Consider the following 8,713-nt stretch of genomic DNA (forward strand, 5'->3'; position numbering starts at 1 on the left):
CTCACCCTAGACATACACTAGAACTATTGAGACTCACCCCTTAGACTACCACTAAGGACTATTGAGACTCACCCCTAGACTACACTAAGAGATATTGAGACTCACACCTAGACTACACTAGAGATTATTGAGACTCACCCAAGACTATATAAAACGATTGAGACTCACCCCTAGGATACACTGAGACTATTGCAACTCACCCTAGACAACCTAGAGACTATTGAGACTCACCCCTTAGACACACTAGAGAATATTGAGGACTCACCCTAGACTACACTAGAGAATATTGAGACTCACCCTAGACTACACTAGAGACTATTGAGATCACCCTAGACTATATAAAACAATTGAGACCATCCCTAGGAACACATAGAGACTATTGCAACTCACCCCTAGACTACACTAGAGACTATTGAGACTCACCCTAGACACACTAGAGACTATTGAGACTCACCCCTAGACTACACTAGAGACATTGAGACTCACCCCTAGACTACACTAGAGACTATTGAGACTCACCCCTAGACTACACTAGAATATTGAGACTCACCCCTAGACTACACTAGAGATATTGGACTCACCCCTAGACTACACTAGAGACTATTGAGACTCACCCCTAGACTACCACTAGAGACTATGGAGACACACCCCTAGACTACACTAGAGACTATTGAGACTCACCCCTTAGACTACACTAGAGAATATTTACCAATTTCTTGAATTGTTTAACACTTTTTTGGTAAATACATGATCCCCATATGTATATTTCATAGTTTTGATGTCTTCACTATTTTCTACAAGTAGATTAGAATAGTAAAAAAATAAAGAAAAAACCCTTGAAATGAGTAGATGTGTCCAAACTTTTGACTGGTAATGTATATACACACACTCATATATACACACACTCATATACACACAGTATCCTAAAGGACGTGTTTGTGTGCATGTGTGTTCCAGGGAAACTACCGTAATGCCCATGACGTGCTGTTCTGTATGTCACTGAGCTGCAGACACAAAGATCAGAATCCCTGCTGAGATGAACACCAACCTCATGATCCTCCACTATACATCCTGGTTAAGGTAGACTACCTACCCAGCATCCTCTACTGCTCTACCACTACACTACCCAGCATCCTCTACTGCTCTACCACTACACTACCCAGCATCCTCCACGTATACATCCTGGTTAAGGTAGAACTACACTACCCAGCATCCTCTACTGCTCTACCACTACACTACCCAGCATCCTCTACTGCTATACCCACACACTACCCAGCATCCTCTACTGCTCTAATACTACACTACCCAGAATCCTCTACCGTTATACCACTCAACTACCCAGCATCCTCTACTGCTATACCACTACACTACCCAGCATCCTCTACGCTATACCACTACACTCCCCAGCATCCTCTACCGTATACCACTACACTACCCAGCATTCTCTACGCTATACCACTACACTACCCAGCATCCTCTACGCTATACCACTCAACTACCCAGCATCCTCTACTGCTATACCACTACACTACCCAGCATCATCTACGCTATACCACTACACTACCCAGCATCCTCTACCCCTATACCACTACCCAGCATCCTCTACCGCTATACCACTACCCAGCATCCTCTACCGCTATACCACTACCCAGCATCCTCTACTGCTATACCACTTCACTTCCCAGCATCCTCTACTGCTCTACCACTACACTACCCAGCATACTCTACTGCTTTACCACTACACTACCCATAATCCTCTACTGCTCTACCACTACTCTACCCAGCATGCTCTACTGCTATACCACTACACTACCCAGCATCCTCTATTGCTATACCACTACCCAGCATCCTCTACTGCTATACCACTACCCAGCATCCTCTACTGCTATACCAATGCACTACCCAGCATCTTCTACTGTTATACCTTTACCCAGCATCCTCTACTGCTATACCACTACCCAACATCCTCTACTGCTATACCACTACATTACCCAGCATCTTCTACTGCTATACCACTACACTACCCAACATACTCTACTGCTATCCCACTGGTTGATGTATTGGTTGATTGATGTATTGGTTGGTTGATGTATTGGTTGGTTGGTTGATGTATTGGTTGATTGATGTGTTGGTTGGTTGGTTGATGTATTGGTTGGTTGATGTATTGATTGATGTATTGGTTGATTGATGTATTGATTGATGTATTGGTTGATTGATGTATTGGTTGATTGATGTATTGGTTGATTGATGTATTGGTTGATGTATTGATTGATGTATTGGTTGATGTATTGGTTGATGTATTGATTGATGTATTGGTTGATGTATTTATTGATGTATTGGTTGATGTATTGGTTGATTGATGTATTGGTTGATGTATTGGTTGATGTATTTATTGATGTATTGGTTGATGTATTGGTTGATGTATTTATTGATGTATTGGTTGATGTATTGGTTGATGTATTGGTTGATTGATGTATTGATTGTATTGATGTTTTGTTTGATTGATTTCAGATCCATGTGAAGAGAGGGGAGCATCTGATAGCAGCTCGCATGCTCATCAGAGTCTCCAACAACGTCAGCAAATTCCCCTCCCGTGAGTCACACACACACACACACACCACACCCACACACACACACACACACACACACACACACACACACACACACACACACACACACACACACACACACACACACACACACACACACACACACACACACACACACACACACACACACACACACAGACAAAGACACAGACCACACCTGGAGCACACATTATGATGTGTTGTTTAAATAGATTTTATGTGTTTATCTCTCTGTCTATCTACCTGCAGCCTGATACAGGTACAACACACTGTTCCAGCTACCTGCAGCCTGATACGGTGGAAGGAGTGGAGAGGGAGGGTGGTGGAAGGAGAGGGGAGGGAGGAGTACAAACTTTGGGAATGTTGTTCATCTTTTGTTCTGCCCAACAAGGTGGCTGAACAGGATGTAAACAGTTCCGAGATGGTTTTGTGGGAGTATGTGCCTCTGGGTTACTGGGAATGGATGCTTTTATAATAGCCTGTGTGTTTCCGGGTAGAGTTGGGCCCTTTGTCTTCTTAAGAGGATTCTAGAACAGGTCAGTTGGTTTCTACTGTCACATGAGGATTCTAGAACAGGTCAGTTGATTTCTTACAGGCTACTACCTTTCAGACCAGACTAGTAGACACACTAGCCCGAGGCTACTACCTTTCAGACCAGACTAGGTAGAGTATAGATCTATAGACCATTCACTAGAGGTAAAGAACTGTAGCCCATTCACGACGAGGTATAGATCTATAGACATTCACTAGAGGTATGAACTATAGGCCTTCACTAGAGTATAGAACTATAGACCATTCACTAGAGGTATAGAACTATAGACCATTCACTAGAGGTATAGATCTATAGACCATTTCACTAGAGGGTATAGAACTATTAGACCATTCACTTAGAGGATAGAACTATAGACATTACTAGAGGTATAGACTATAGACCAGTTCACCTAGAGGTATAGAACTATAGACCATTCACTAGAGTAAAGAACTGATAGACCATTCACTAGAGGTATAGAACTATAGACCATTCACTAGAGGTATAGATCTATAGACCATTCATAGAGGTAAAGACCTATAGACCATTCACTAGAGTAAAGAACTATAGACCATTCACTAGAGGTATAGATCTATAGGACCATTCACTAGAGGTATAGAACTATAGACCATTCACTAGAGGTATAGATCTATAGACCATTCACTAGAGGTATAGAAGTTATAGACCATTCACTAGAGGTATAGAACTATAGAACATTCACTAGAGGTATAGAACTATAGACCATTCACTAGAGTATTTAGAACTATAGACCATTCATAGAGGTATAGAACTATTAGACCATTCACTACGAGGTATAGATCTATAGACCATTCACTAGAGTATAGATCATTCCCAAAGAGGTTATAGAACTATAGACCATTCACTAGAGGTATAGAAACTATAGACCATTCACTAGAGGTATAGAAATATAGACCATTCACTAGAGGTATAGAACTATAGACCATTCACTAGAGCGTATAGACATAGACCATTCCTAGAGGTTAGACATAAGACCATTCCTAGAGTATAGAACTATAGACCATTCACTAGAGGTATAGAACTATAGACCATTCACTAAGTAAGAACTTATAGACCATCACTAGGGTAAAGAACTATAGACCATTCACTAGAGGTATAGAACTATAGACCAGTCACTAAGAGGTATAATCTATAGACCATTCACTAGAGGTATAGATCATTCACAAGAGGTAGTAAGAATATAGACCATACTAACTACTAAACTATAGCATTCACTAGAGGTATAGAAATATAGACCATTCACTAGAGGTATAGAACTATAGACCATTCATAGAGGTATAGACTATAGACCATTCACTAGAGGTAATAATCTATAGACCGTTCACTAGAGGTATAGAACTATAGACCATTCACTAGAGGTATAGAACTATAGACCATTCACTAAGAGGTATAGAACTATAGACCATTCACTAGAGGAAAGAACTATAGACCATTCACTAGAGGTATAGAACTATAGACCATTCACAGAGTATAGAACTATAGACCATTCACTAGAGGTAAAATAGAACTATAGACCATTCACTAGAGGTATATATCTATAGACCATTCACTAGAGGTATAATCTATAGACCCTTCACTAAGGTATAGAACTATAGACCATCACTAGAGTATAGAACTATAGACCATTCACTAGAGGTAAGAACTATAGACCATTCACTAGAGGTAAAGAACTATAGACCATTCACTAGAGTATAGAACTATGACCATTCACTAGAGGTATAGAACTATAGACCTTTCACTAGAGGTATAGATCTATAGACCATTCACTAGAGGTATAGATCTATAGACCATTCACTAGAGGTAAAGATCTATAGACCATTCACTAGAGGTATAGATCTATAGACCATTCACTAGAAGGTAAAGAAAACTATAGACCATTCACTAGAGTAAGAACTATAGACCATTCACAGAGGTATAGACTATAGACCTTTCACAGAGGTATAGATCTATAGACCATTCACTAGAGGTATAGATCTATAGACCATTCACTAGAGGTAAAGAACTATAGACCGTTCACTAGAGGTATAGAACTATAGACCATTCACTAGAGATAAAGAAACTATAGACCATTCACTAGAGGTAAAGAACTATTGACCATTCACTAGATGTTCAGAAACATGGGGTGGGGCCCATGAGGGTGGTGGAGGAGACGGAGGGAGGAGTACAACTTTGGGAATGGTTGCTCATTTTGTTCTGCCCAACAGGTGGCTGAACAGGATGTAAACAGTTCCGAGATGGTTTTGTGGGAAGTATGTGCCTCTGGTTACTGGGAATGGAGCTTTATAATAGCCTGTGTGTTTCGGGTAGAGTTGGCCCTTTGTCTTTCTTAAGAGGATTCAAGAACAGGTCAGTTGGTTTCTTACTGTCACATGAGGATTCTAGAACAGGTCAGTTGGTTCTTTACAGTCACATATACACAGTGATCGGAGTCAGACCTATTATTTAATAAACAGTGGAAGTTGGAAGTTTACATACATCGTTGCCAATAGATTTAAACTCAGTTTTTCACAATTCCTGACATTTAATTCTAATAACAATTCCCTGCATTAGGTCAGTTAGGATCACCACTTTATTTTAAGAATGTGAAATGTAAGAATAATAGTAGAGAGAATGATTTATTTCAGCTTTTATTTTTTTCATCACATTACCAGTGGGTCAGAAGTTTACTTACACTCAATTAGTATTTGGTAGCATTGCCTTTAAATTGTTTAACTTGGTCAAACGTTTCGGGTAGCCGTCCACAAGCTTCACAATAAGTTGGGTGAATTTTGGCCCATTCCTCCTGACAGAGTTGGTGTAACTGAGTCGCGGTTTGTAGGCCTCCTTGCTCGCACACGCTTTTTCAGTTAAGCAAGTGTCACGGTTTCCTCCCGTCTGAAGAGGAGTAAGAGATGTCGGACCAATACGCAGCGTGGGTGTCCAAATTCGGTTTATTAACTGAACACTAAGAATACAAAAATAACACCGTGAAATACAAAACGAAACAGTCCCGTATGGTGATAACACAGACACACGAAACAACCACCCACCAAAACACAAAGGTAAACAGACTACCTAAATGGCTCCCAATCAAAGACAACGCCTGACGCCGCCTTTTGATTAGGAACCATACTAGCCCAAACACATAGAAATATAACCATAGAACAAAAACATAGAAAAAACAACATAGAATGCCTGCCCCAACTCACGCCCTGACCTAACTAAAAATAAAGACATAACAAAGGAACTAAGGTCAGAACATGACAGCAAGGGCTGATTTCAGGTTTTACTGCTAACCTACAAAGCGTTACATGGGCTTGCTCCTACCTATCTTTCCGATTTGGTCATTGCCGTACATACCTACACGTACGCTACGGTCACAAGACCCAGGCCTCCTAATTGTCCCTAGAATTTCTAAGCAAAAACAGCTGAGGCAGGGCTTTCTCCTATAGATCTCCATTTTTATGGAATGGTCTGCCTACCCATGTGAGAGACGCAGACTCGGTCTCGACCTTTTAAGTCTTTATTGAAGACGCATCTCTTCAGAGTCCTTATGATTGAGTGTAGTCTGCCCAGGATGTGAAGGTGAACAGAAAGGCACTGGAGCAACGAAACCACCCTTGCTGTCTCTGCCTGGCCGGTTCCCCTCTCTCCACTGGGATTCTCTGCCTCTAACCCTATTACAGGGCTGAGTCACTGGCTTACTGGTGCTCTTCCATGCCGTCCCTAGGAGGGGTGCGTCACTTGGTGGGTTGAGTCACTGACGTGATCTTCCTGTCTGGGTTTGGCGCCCCCCCTTGGTTGTGCCGTGGCGGAGATCTTTGTGGGTATACTTGGCCTTCGGCCTTGTCTCAGGATGGTAAGTTGGTGGTTGAAGATATCCCTCTAGTGGTGTGGGGGCTGTGCTTTGGCAAAGTGGGTGGGGTTATATCCTTCCTTTTTGGCCCTGTCCGGGGGTATCATCGGATGGGGCCACAGTGTCTCCTGACCCCTCCTGTCTCAGCCTCCAGTATTTATGCAGCAGTAGTTTATGTGGCGGGGGGCTAGGGTCAGTTTGTTATATCTGGAGTACTTCTCCTGTCTTATCCGGTGTCCTTTGTGGATTTAAGTATGCTCTCTCTAATTCTCTCTTTCTCTCTTTATTTCTCTGTCCATGCCTCAGGACGACCTAGCATGATGACTCCTTGCTGTCCCCAGTCCACCTGGCCGTGRTGCTGCTCCAGTTTCAACTGTTCTGCCTGCGGCTATGGAACCCTCACCTGTCCACCGGACGTGCTACCTGTCCCAGACCTGCTGTTTTCAACTTTCTAGAGAACGCAGGAGCGGTAGAGATACTCTCAATGATTGGCCAACTGACATTTGCTCCTGAGGTGTTGATTTGCTACTCTCTCAACCACTACTTTGATTATTATTATTTGACCATGCTGGTCATTTATGAACATTTGAACATCTTGGCCATGTTCTGTTATAATCTCCACCCTGCACAGCCAGAAGAGGACTGGCCACCCCTCATAGCCTGGTTCCTCTCTAGGTTTCTTCTTCTATGTTTTGGCCTTTCTAGGGAGTTTTTCCTAGCCACCGTGCTTCTCCACCTGCATTGCTTGCTGTGTGGGGTTTTAGGCTGGGTTTCTGTACCGCACTTTTTGACGTCAGCTGATGTAAGAAGGGCTTTATGAATAAATGTGATTGATCCCTCACTTTGTATTTGTTGTTTGTTTTCAGCTGGGTTTGAACAAACATCATAACACTGAGGGTGTGGTTAAGGTCAGGGGTTAAGGTAGTCTAAAAGTCACTTTTTGATTTTGGTTAGTCGTTATGCGGGTCTTGTAGGTGGATGCATTTTTTGAAAGGCATGATTGACGCTCGTGAATGGCAGTGGAAAAACGAGTCCAGCAATGTTAGAAAAAATTCCAAGTCTCATTTTCCGTCATCGTACAAAACCCCCTCTGCCCAGGAGTTGATCATCTTTAGTTCTCAGATAGAGAGGWGAAGTTATTGGTGCATACMTTCTCATCTGAGTAGTCTACAGGTCCTAGCTGAAACAACGTCMCTGATATTCTCAGGTAAGAAGCAGCTTCGGTGAATTTGACTGTCATGATTGCTTGTTSAAATTGTATTTACATTTTTCTTCCTATTTGTAGACATTAGTAGTCCGAGACCTAACTATGCAACTGAAATCTCCATCTGTTTTTAACGGGATGTGGCCCTGGTGAACTAACAATCTAACAATTCTGCGACGTCGTTATAGAAATATCGTAAGCTATCACCTACACATTAGGTACTTAAGCATCGCTTGATACACGCAGTCTGCAATCGACTAAATGTAAATATGGCGTTTAACCTATAGCATCCCGTTAATACAGATGGCAACAGTTCAGCCTACATCTATGGGTTTATACTATAGCATCCCATTAATAACAGATGGCAACAATTAACCTACATCTATGGGTTTATATCTATAGCATCCCGTTAAAAACAGATGGCAACAGTTAACCTACATCTTATGGGTTTATATCTATAGCATCCCGTTTAAAAACAGATGGCAAACAGTTAACCTACATCTATGGCGTTTATATCT

The 8,713-nt window shown here is 41.9% G+C and overlaps 1 long non-coding RNA gene across 1 annotated transcript; it reads left to right on the plus strand.

Annotated features, from left to right (window-relative positions):
- Nucleotides 1-3,043: 3,043 nt before the first annotated feature.
- On the plus strand, nt 3,044-7,832 carry LOC139027219 (uncharacterized). Its single transcript, XR_011479278.1, has 2 exons — nt 3,044-3,124; nt 7,298-7,832. It is a non-coding gene; the product is annotated as an uncharacterized lncRNA (long non-coding RNA).
- The last annotated feature ends 881 nt before the right edge of the window (nt 7,833-8,713 follow it).

This window comes from Salvelinus sp. IW2-2015, unplaced genomic scaffold (genome assembly GCF_002910315.2).
Source record: "Salvelinus sp. IW2-2015 unplaced genomic scaffold, ASM291031v2 Un_scaffold8388, whole genome shotgun sequence".
NCBI classification, from domain to species: Eukaryota; Metazoa; Chordata; class Actinopteri; order Salmoniformes; family Salmonidae; genus Salvelinus; species Salvelinus sp. IW2-2015.